At 42.5% G+C, this 12,241-nt stretch overlaps 1 long non-coding RNA gene across 2 annotated transcripts in view; it reads left to right on the forward strand.

Annotated features, from left to right (window-relative positions):
* The window catches only part of LOC143787809 (uncharacterized), a 43,785-nt gene that overhangs the window by 6,214 nt on the left and 25,330 nt on the right, over positions 1-12,241 (forward strand). Inside the window, exons 1-2 of one of the 2 annotated variants that reach the window (XR_013218476.1) lie at positions 2,601-3,632; positions 6,053-6,243. This is a non-coding gene — a long non-coding RNA (uncharacterized LOC143787809). Of the gene's footprint in view, positions 1-2,600; positions 3,633-6,052; positions 6,244-12,241 lie in introns of those variants that run through there. The other variant, XR_013218475.1, reaches the window with a different exon arrangement.

Here is a 12,241-nt window from a genome sequence, read left to right on the forward strand (position 1 = left end):
GGCTGAAGGATCTGCGGTGATTCGTTTCCAGACTGGCGGTATCGGCACAATGGTCGGTGATGACCGCCATACGTGGCTCGCCGCCGCCGCTATTCGCTGTAAGGATTAGGGTAAAGAGCTGTCTGTTAATTAAAACCAGAGCAATCTATCTCTGTCCTACATCCTCCTGTCCCCAGGACACAACCGCTACCTGTCACTCTCAGGTTTTTCTTATTTCATTATCTTTATGAGCAGAAATTCCCTTCAGCGAGCCGAGGATATTGATCCTGAGCGAGGATCCTGTCTTACAAACGACTTTAACCTGTTAGTGGCTGATGGGCGATGGGACGCTGGATCCTTAAGTCTTCGGCCCGATGGTGGAGGGGTTAACGCCGCTCCGCCTAAAATTTTGTTGGTAATACAATTTTTTTTTTTAAGTGAAGGGTCTAATCCTGCAGAGACGCCATCACCTCGCTCCGTGCCCTACAAAGACAAGGCGAGGGAATTCATTAATATCCAGCCTACCTAGAGGAATGACAGGCCAGGTAATTACTGAGCAGAGGAGAGAGGTCAATGGCGAGCAGGAATTCATAGGTATAAATGAGAATGCAGAAATCCCACCGTTCTGTGTAGGAAAGTGACAGATGTAATAGATCAGCGGCTCCGCTGCTAGTTAACACCAATCAGCAGGGAAAGAGGAATGAATGAGCTCAATCCTGCAGCCTCCGGGGGGGGCAAAAAGGCAGGAACAGACCCCTGACGTCTGCATGGAGGGCTGCTCCTCTCTGACTCTGAGGGGTCCTGTTTATTGCGAGTCTGCAAATATGGGCACTGCTATGGGTCTGGTACTAACAATAAGGCTAGCCAGGGCCGCCACTAGAAATTTCTGGGCCAGGCTCCACCCCAGCCCCGCCTCCACCCCTCGAAATGTCCATAGTCCCACCGTTCTCTCTTGGAAAAACTCCACTTCTCACCTATCACACATTAACAGTTCCCATCACCAGATCACACATATAACCGGCAGCTTTTGTTTTGGCCAAAAGATTTTTTAAGCCACCACCATAACACGGTAGACACTTTTGGCCGGGCCCTACTCTGCTGTAACCTACTAAATATTTGTTAAAATATCCAATACAATATAGGTATATTTTTATTTTTCAATTTTTAAAATGACCAATAATATCACATACAAAGAACAAATACCGCTACACCGTGTCCAGACCACATATTACCACCACAGTGATCGAATAATATCAAATGCAGGGAACAAATACCACAACACCATGACCAGACCACATATTACCACCACATAGTGACTGAATACTACAATACTGATTAGTAATAAAAAAAAAAAACACAATACTATCACCATCAGTGCCATTATACACAGGAGATCTGTACTTAGTATGCAGGGTCTGTGTACAGATAATAGTGATCACTGGTGACATTGTACACAGGAGCTCTGTATATAGTGTATAGTGTCAGTGTATAGGTAACACTGACTCACCAGTGACTCTAGGTGAAGTCCTTCATCTTTCATCCAGCACAGACCGCCATCATTTCTTCCAGCCAGGACTCGTCTCTGCAGGAAATAACACAGTTATCTCGTGCTCCGCTTGCAGAACACATTACTTAATTTTTCCTAACCTCTACATTACACCACATGAAGAAAAAAAGGTAACATAATGTCACTCTACACAGTAACAGGACCGCCCCCCATTTAAAACCGTGTCCTCAAAAAATAAATACATCACTGCAGTAATAATATCCCTTAATTAGCCCCTATGGTAATAATAATATCCCCCATCCTGGCCCCCGTGTATCTCATTCCTGGCTCCAGCCATATGTTCTCCCATCCTGCCCTCATGAGTATCCATCCTGCCTCATATGATCTCCCCATCCTGCCCCATCTGTCTCCATCGTATCCATCCTGCCCCATGATCCAATCCTGCCCCCATGTCTTTCATTCTGTCCCGTATCTCCATTCTTGCCCCACCTGTCTCCAGTCCTGCCCCCAGTGCTCCAGCATTCCGCCCCCAGTGCTCCAGCATTCCGCCCCCAGTGTGTCCAGCATTCCGCCCCCAGTGTGTCCAGCATTCCGCCCCCAGTGTGTCCAGCATTCCGCCCCCAGTGTGTCCAGCATTCCGCCCCCAGTGTGTCCAGCATTCCGCCCCCAGTGTGTCCAGCATACCGCCCCCAGTGTGTCCAGCATACCGCCCCCAGTGTGTCCAGCATACCGCCCCCAGTGTGTCCAGCATACCGCCCCCAGTGTGTCCAGCATACCGCCCCCAGTGTGTCCAGCATACCGCCCCCAGTGTGTCCAGCATACCGCCCCCAGTGTGTCCAGCATACCGCCCCCAGTGTGTCCAGCATACCGCCCCCAGTGTGTCCAGCATTCCGCCCCCAGTGTGTCCAGCATTCCGCCCCCAGTGTGTCCAGCATTCCGCCCCCAGTGTGTCCAGCATTCCGCCCCCAGTGTGTCCAGCATTCCGCCCCCAGTGTGTCCAGCATTCCGCCCCCAGTGTGTCCAGCATTCCGCCCCCAGTGTGTCCAGCATTCCGCCCCCAGTGTGTCCAGCATTCCGCCCCCAGTGTGTCCAGCATTCTGCCCCCCGCCCCGTGTCTCCAGCATTCTGCCCTGGGGCCCACCGGATCACCGCTCTCAATAATAAAAAAAAAAAAGTTCTTCTTACCTGGCCGCGCTCCTGCTGCAAAGGCAAAGCTCCCCTCCACTCGGCTGAACCGCGCACTTGCCGGCAACTGACACTGACGTCATCTGACTGATCTTTTACATTTAAAAAAAAAAAAAATAGAAAAAAGTAAATGGGCTGATAAAAATAAGTTTGGGCACCCCAGGAGGTTTCTGAGCTCAGATAACTTTGACCGAGGTTTCAGGCCTTACTTATCCTGTCAGGGTTCCGGCTTGTTCACTCTCATCGTCATGAAAGGCCCGGTGATGCCAATTTCCAGCTTTATAAAAACCTTGTGCCAAAAACCAGCAGCCAATGAGGTCTTCTAAGCAGCTGCCGAGCACTGTGAGAATGGTGGAGGCCACAAAGCAGGAGAAGCTATAAGGAGATAGCCCAACATGGCGGTGTCCGCGAGGCCATTGTGATTCCTGCATTCCCGGAGCTGGCACGGAGTTGACACTTTTATATAAAAGCACCAGAAATCTGTGAGACTGACACATAATACCAGGATGGTATTCACAAGGTTTTACATGGGACTGCACGTAGAACTGGTTCATTATCTTGAGCTTGATGACACTTCCATCTGCAGATAATTCCCATCATCACCGCCTCGTCTGTGCTCTGTCGGCTGCAGGTACCTGCTATATGACTTGGCAAGCAATCAATACTTAATTCCAGGGACATTTTTAGGGACAAATATTGTCAGGAAATCAGGGGCAGTCGGTGCTGACAAGAGTCTGCAGATCAGAGGAAGCATCTGCTGCAAGCGCTGAACGCAGGAATTCATTATTCAGTGCAAATCTGGGCGATGAGTCCCTACAGAGCCGCCGAACGAAAGCTAGGTGAGCGGCGCCTGGTAGACAAGGCAAGAAGAACACAAGAAGACATAAAACTCATCCAGAGATAAGAAGAAGTAATTAATAATATGAACTGCGAGTAGAGAGAGGATCCTGAAAGAACCAAGGTATGTATTACACAACATGCAGTATAAAGATCTGTGCGTGAGGGAATCCAACAGTCTATATATTCCATAATACTGCCCCAATGTCCAAGAATATAACTACTATAATACTGCCGCTATGTACAAGAATATAACTACTATAATACTGCTCTATGTACAAGAATATAACTACTATAATACTGCTCCTATGTACAAGAATATAACTACTATAATACTACTCCTATGTACAAGAATATAACTACTATAATACTGCTCCTATGTACAAGAATATAACTACTATAATACTGCTCCTATATACAAGAATATAACTACTATAATACTGCTCCTATGTACAAGAATATAACTACTATAATACTGCCCCTATGTACAAGAATATAACTACTATAATACTGCTCCTATGTACAAGAATATAACTACTATAATACTGCTCCTATGTACAGGAATATAACTACTATAATACTGCTCTATGTACAAGAATATAACTACTATAATACTGCTCCTATGTACAAGAATATAACTACTATAATACTGCCGCTATGTACAAGAATATAACTACTATAATACTGCCCCTATGTACAAGAATATAACTACTATAATACTGCTCCCATGTACAAGAATATAACTACTATAATACTGCCCCTATGTACAAGAATATAACTACTATAATACTGCTCCCATGTACATGAATATAACTACTATAATACTGCTCCCATGTACAAGAATATAACTACTATAATACTGCTCCTATGTGCAAGAATATAACTACTATAATACTGCCCCTATGTACAAGAATATAACTACTATACTACTGCTCCTATGTACAGGAATATAACTACTATAATACTGTCCCCTATGTGCAAGAATATAACTACTATAATACTGCTCCCATGTACAAGAATATAACTACTATAATACTGCTCCTATGTACAAGAATATAACTACTATAATACTGCTCCTATGTACAAGAATATAACTACTATAATACTGCTCCTATGTACAAGAATATAACTACTATAATACTGCTCCTATGTACAAGAATATAACTACTATAATACTGCCCCTATGTACAAGAATATAACTACTATAATACTGCTCCTATGTACAAGAATATAACTACTATAATACTGCTCCTATGTGCAAGAATATAACTACTATAATACTGCTCCTATGTACAAGAATATAACTACTATAATACTGCTCCTATGTACAAGAATATAACTACTATAATACTGCTCCTATGTACAAGAATATATCTACTATAATACTGCTCCTATGTACAAGAATATAACTACTATAATACTGCTCCTATGTACAAGAATATAACTACTATAATACTGCTCCCTATGTGCAAGAATATAACTACTATAATACTGCTCCTATGTGCAAGAATATAACTACTATAATACTGCTCCTATGTACAAGAATATAACTACTATAATACTGTCCCCTATGTACAAGAATATAACTACTATAATACTGTCCCCTATGTACAAGAATATAACTACTATAATACTGCTCCTATGTACAAGAATATAACTACTATAATACTGCTCCTATGTACAAGAATTTAACTACTATAATACTGCTCCTATGTACAAGAATATAACTACTATAATACTGTCCCCTATGTACAAGAATATAACTACTATAATACTGCCCCTATGTACAAGAATGTAACTACTATAATACTGCCCCTATGTACAAGAATATAACTACTATAATACTGCTCCTATGTACAAGAATATAACTACTATAATACTGTCCCTATGTACAAGAATATAACTACTATAATACTGCTCCCTATGTACAAGAATATAACTACTATAATACTGCTCCTATGTGCAAGAATATAACTACTATAATACTGCTCCTATGTACAAGAATATAACTACTATAATACTGTCCCCTATGTACAAGAATATAACTACTATAATACTGCCCCTATGTACAAGAATGTAACTACTATAATACTGCCCCTATGTACAAGAATGTAACTACTATAATACTGCCCCTATGTACAAGAATGTAACTACTATAATACTGCCCCTATGTACAAGAATATAACTACTATAATACTGCTCCTATGTACAAGAATATAACTACTATAATACTGCCCCTATGTACAAGAATATAACTACTATAATACTGTCCCCTATGTACAAGACTATAACTACTATAATACTGCCCCCTATGTACAAGAATATAACTACTATAATACTGCCCCTATGTACAAGAATATAACTACTATAACACTTTCCCGGTAGGAATAGACTATATGCACATTCTTCTTGTGGAGACTTTTGTCAATCTCTCTCCTTGCAGCTTCATATTCTGTAATCAGTGGTGTTTCCTTCATACTGATTCTCTCTCGCGCTCTTCAGAAGGAAAGGAATAATTCGTTTTTATTAATCGTTATTTTGCAGATCAGATCCCGAGCAGATGAAGATCCCGCCCGGCACTCGGGGGTGCTTGCTGGTTACATGGAGTGACTCCCATCGTATTGACATGAGTTGTCGGTCCCCAGGCAGACGTCGTACACGTATACATATTGTGTCTGGTGAACCGTCTCATTTGTGGCTCAGGGCTCAGATCTTTGCTGTGGATTCTTTTTCAGGTATCAAATAATAACTGTATAATGTGTGTGACCGACGCCTGATCCGCCCTCCTGCTTTTACTGCTCAGTCCTTTATATCTCCTTAATAAAGGCAGGGCAGTAACTGAGCGGCCCAAAAAAGTGACAACCCTAATGTGGAAATGTACTTAGAGTTGTCAATCTCCTCCCTGCAGATATTCAGCATGGCATAGAAAGGAAAAAAGATGGAAAAGCTGTCCTGACTCTTACTGTATGTTTAGCTGCACTCTGCTACAATGTATCGATGAAGGTGCTTCTGCTAGTTCATCTGATTGATACAATGTAGCAATCCCTTATAGGAAACTAAGTAGAGACTCCAATGTCTGAGTTCAACAGAAACTTGTTCCATTCACTGACAGTGAGCAGAGATATTCACCCCTTATGCAATGTTTTCATCGTATAAGGCCTTCTCCACCATTGTAAGTATTTTGGATTGTCCGACGGCTTCAAAATAAAACAAAAATCCCTCTTAATTACAAATTCTTACTATTTTGTTTATGAATCTAGTAAATGTAGTTGTATGTATCTCCATGGCAACAGACTACAAACAAGCCCGGTGTAGTCTGGTCCTGTGGTCGCCCTTTTTTCTATCACTCACTTACGTTTTGCTGACATTTATTTGGTAAATGACAGATAAATGGAAGTATAATAGCTGTGGAGTTTGCAGGATTCGTTGGTGGCCTGTTTCCATGGAGACTCATTGCTGTGCACAGGAGTTGTAAACACATAAATTTAGAACTTTTCTAGAGAAACATGTTTTCAAAGATGATACAGTTTTCTTTTAAGAGTCTTTGGCAGGAAAAAAAATGCTTGAGATGCTGAACTGAGGAACCGGATCATCAAGCATTTGTCAGCGGAATTTTGGTATAAAACTTCTGGAAATGTCGCTAGATTTTTCACCAGTCCTGGACAACTTTTTGAAAAGTATGCTGAGGACGGTCAGAGAGACAAATTTATAATCCTTTACACAAAAGTGATGCAAATTACTACAGAAATTAATGCCAGACCGACATACTTTCTACCGGTTGTGCACGCAGCCTCTTAAAGAAGAACTGCTCCTCTTCCTCCTCCTCCCAGCAAAGTTTTTATCCTCTTAATACATGGCAATCATATTATGCAGCAAGGTGGACTTACAAATGCTCATTTTCCTTTCTACCCAGCTAATTATTTTCCATTAAGTCTACGACACCACGTGATTGATAACTGACGAGTGAGGAGCTGAATCCTTCTAAGCTCTATGTAGAAACAGGAGGTCACTTTTCCCTGTATGACTCATGAGTCACTGCAAAAGTCCCTGGCAGGGGGGAGAAAGCAGGTGGGTCTGTTTCTACATAGAGCAGAGAAAAGAGAAGAATTAGCTGGGTAGAAAGGCAAACCGAGCAATTGTAAGTGCACAGTGCTGTACAGTGCGTTGCGAAAGTATTCGACCACTGGAACTTTTCCACCTTTTCCCACATATCATGCTTCAAACATAAAGATACCAAATGTACATTTTTGGTGAAGAATCAACAAGTGGAACACCATTGTGAAGTTGAACGGTATTTATTGGTTATTCTACATTTTTGTGGAAATTCAACAACTGAAAAGTGGGGCGTGCAATATTATTCGGCCCCTGTAACTTAATACTTTGTTGCGCCACCTTTTGCTGCGATTACAAGTCACTTGGGGTTTGTCTCTATCAGTTTTGTACATGGAGAGACTGAAATTCTCGCCCATTCTTCCTTGGCAAACAGCTCGAGCTCAGTGAGGTTTGATGGAGATCGTTTGTGAACGGCAGTTTTCAGCTCTTTCTACAGATTCTCGGTTGGATTGAGGTCTGGACTCTGACTTGGCCATTCTAACACCTGGATACGTTTATTTGTGAACCATTCCATTATAGATTTTGCTTTATGTTTGGGATCATTGTCTTGTTGGAAGACAAATCTCCGTCCCAGTCTCAGGTCTTTTGCAGACTCCAACAGGTTTTCTTCAAGAATGGTCCTGTATTTGGCTCCATCCATCTTCCCATCAATTGTAACCATCTTCCCTGTCCCTGCTGGAGAAAAGCAGGCCCAAACCATGATGCTGCCACCACCATGCTTGACAGTGGGGATGATGTGTTCAGGGTGATGAGCTGTGTTGCCTTTACGTCACACATATCGTTTGGCATTGTTGCCATAAAGTTTTATTTTGGTTTCATCTGACCAGAGCACCTTCTTCCACATGTTTACTGTCTCCCAGGTGGCTTGTTGCAAACTTTAAACAACACTTTTTATGGATATCTTTGAGAAATGGCTTTCTTCTTGCCGCTCTTCCATAAAGGCCAGATTTGTGCAGTGTACGACTGATTGTTGTCCTATGGACAGACTGTCCCACCTCAGCTGTAGATCTCTGCAGGTCATCCAGAGTGATCATGGGCCTCTTGGCTGCATCTCTGATCAGTCTTCTCCTTGTTTGAGATGAAAGTTTAGAGGGACGGCCGGGTCTTGGTAGATTTGCAGTGGTATGATACTACTTCCATTTCAATATATCACTTGCACAGTGCTCCTTGGGATGTTTAACGTTTTGGAAATCATTTTGTATCCAAATCCGGCTTTAAACTTCTCCACAACAGTATCACGGACCTGCCTGTTGTGTTCCTTGGTCTTCATGATGCTCTCTGTGCTTCTCACAGAACCCTGAGACTATCACAGAGCAGGAGCATTTATACGGAGACTTGATCACACACAGGTGGATTCTATTTATCATCATTAGGCGTTTAGGACAACATTGGATCATTCAGAGATCCGCAACGAACTTCTGCACTGAAAGTAAAGGGGCCGAATAATATTGCAGGCCCCACTTTTCAGTTTTTGAATTTCCTCAAAAATTTAAAATAACCAATAAATTTCGTTCAACTTCACAATTGTGTTCCACTTGTTGTTGATTCTAAGCCAAAAATTTACATTTGGTATCTTTATGTTTGAAGCATGATATGTGGGAAAAGGTTAAAAAGTTCCAGGGAGCCGAATACTTTCGCAAGGCACTGTATAATTGTATGACTGCTATATATTAAGAGGGTAACATTTTTTAAGGAAGTGCTTCTTTAATATATTTGGCTCATCTTTCTCCAACCCTTTGCATGCCAGTTTTAGTTATTTGGGGACTTAGCCTTTAAAGATGTCAGCTTTAATCCCAAAACAGCGCCATACTTGTCCGCAGGTCGGGGTTGGTACTACAGCTCACTCTTCATTGGGGCTGAGCTGCCACTCTAGATATGACTTAACGGACACATCTGGTGCTGTTACTGGAAGGAAGCTACCATGGTTTTTACAGGGAGTAATACATTTCATTTTAGTTGGATGGAGTTGTACGTCAGTAGTGCCTCTCACCAACCGATGAGAAAGTTGGAGGTGCTGGATACCCCCTTATTTGCTGACAATCTGCCCTGGGTGTAATATGATGTGATTAATATGACACTAGTTCTGTGTAAACAGTTGGGACTCTCCGAATTATCTCCTCTGGTGGCAGAAGGAACCATGTTGTGGTCCACAGCAGTTGTGTAACTGACCCGAGCGGCAGATACATTACTGGATTCCTTTATTTATCGCTCGTATGTGTCATATTATAAACAAAGAAAGGATCTTAGAACTTTTCTGTCTCTTGTAACGTAAGTACAGAAATCTGTGGACTCAGGTGAGATGCCGCCATCTCCTGCCACCTCTGCACGTTCTGCTTATCTGATGATTCGGCGTCACCTTACGTGGAATGTTGCACCTCGCCGCGACACGTGCCGCATCAGGTGTTTTTATACTCAGCGCCATTTATCTAACAGTATAAACCGTACATCACTTACCATGGAGAAATACTAAGCTGTTTATTCTGCCCGACCTGAGATGTGAGATTCCTTCTCCCTCCAAACCAGGATTAAGAAAACCGCTCTTTGGAGCATTTTCCTCGCACTCCACCGATCACACGAGAGCTTTCATTTACTCTCCTTGTTTGCTTTTTCCTCTTCACTTGTATTTTTTTCCTCCTGTTATAATTCTCCAAAGAAACTGATGCCCAGAAAGGAAGGAAGCAAATAATTACAGTAACTCCTTCCTCATTGTTGCATGTTTGTAACACAGTGACACAAAATGTATCAAAAAGTCAACACACCAATTATGATCTAACGGCGATGTGAGAAAGTAACTGCTCCCCTATTATTGATATTCTCCCCACAGAAGACAATAAAGCCAAGATATAGAGATACGCATTTCTTGGACTCCATTGACTTGATAGGGGTGAAATGGAAATCCATAGTATATCTAAGCATTCTTCTTTATTTGCAATCTTACATTTCCACCATTACTGAACCAGAGAAAACCAAGGGGCAACTAGATGAGAGATCTGAGCGCACAGCGTCCGAAGGCTGCAGGAAAAGACCCCAGGGAGCATCACCAGAGACAATATGTGGTGGCAGTCATTGTTTGGGAATATCATTGGGGCAGTTACTTTTACACTCTGACAATATCGATGTTAGATACAATAACTTTCCATGTGACTGCTCAGGTTCAATGTTGCATTTTGTAGCAGTCTGAATCCAAGCAAATATGCATGTGAACATATGGAAGGGGGCACATACTTTTTCAAACCACTCTTCGTACAAGCGCTTCTCACAAAACTAGTATATCATCAAAAAGTGAATTTATTTCAGTTCTTCAATATAAAAAGTAAATCTCATATTCTATAGAGTCATTACACACAGAGTGATCTATTCCACATGTTTATTTCTGTTAATGTTGATGATTATGGCTTACTGCCAATGAAAACCCAAAAGTCATTATCTCAGTAAATTAGAATACTTTATAACACCAGATTGAAAAATGATTTTAAAATCTGAAATGCTGGCCCACTGAAATGTCTGTTCAGTAAATGCCCTCAGTACTTGGTCACGGCTCCTTTTGCATCAATTACTGCATCAATGCGGCGTGGCATGGAGGTGATCAGCCTGTGGCACTGCTGAGGGGTTATGGAAGCCCAGGTTGCTTTGATAGCAGCCTTCAGCTCGTCTGCATTGTTGGGTCTGGTGTCTCATCTTCCTCTTGACAATATTCCATAGATTCTCTATGGAGTTAAGGTCAGGCGAGTTTGCTGCCAATCAAGCCCAGTGATACTGTTGTTTTTACACCAGGTATTGGTACTTTTGGCAGTGTGGACAGGGGCCAAGTCCTGCTGGAGAATGACATTTCCATCTCCTAAAAGCTTGTCAGCAGCGGGAAGCATGAAGGGCTCTACAATGTCCTGGTAGACGGCTGCGCTGACTTTGGTCTTGATAACACACAGTGGACCTACACCAGCAGATGACATGGCTCCCCAAACCATCACTGATTGTGGAGACTTCACACTAGACCTCCAGCAGCTTGGATTGTGGCCTCTCCACTCTTCCTCCAGACTCTGGGGCCTTGGACCACTGACAACAGTCCGGTTCTTCTTCTCCTTGGCCCAGGTAAGACACTTCTGGCGTTGTCTATTGGTCATGAGTGGCCTGACACAAGGAATGTGACACTTGTAGCCCATGTCCTGGAGACGTCTGTGTGTGGTGGCTCTTGGAGCAATGACTCCAGCAGCAATCCGCTCCTTGTGAATCTCCCCTACATTACTGAATGGCCTTTTCTTAACAATCCTTTCCAGGCTGCGGTTATCCCGGTTGCTTGTGCACCTTCTCCTACCACACTTTTTCCTTCCACTCCACTTTCCATATTCTTCGATACAGCACTGTGTGAACAGCCGGCTTCTTTAGCAATGACCTTTTGTGGCTTCCCCTCCTTGTGGAGTGTGTCAGTGACGCCTTCTGGTCATCTGTCAGGTCAGCAGTCTTCCCCATGATTGTGGAGCTACTGAAACAGACTAAGTACCTTTATAAACACTTAGGAGCCTTTACAGGTGTTTTTTGTTAATTATTCTAATTTACTGAGATAATGACTTTTGGTTTTCATTGGCTGTAGGCCATAATCATCAACATTAACAGAAATAAACA

The sequence above is a fragment of the Ranitomeya variabilis genome, chromosome 8 (assembly GCF_051348905.1).
Source record: "Ranitomeya variabilis isolate aRanVar5 chromosome 8, aRanVar5.hap1, whole genome shotgun sequence".
In the NCBI taxonomy this organism is placed as follows: Eukaryota; Metazoa; Chordata; class Amphibia; order Anura; family Dendrobatidae; genus Ranitomeya; species Ranitomeya variabilis.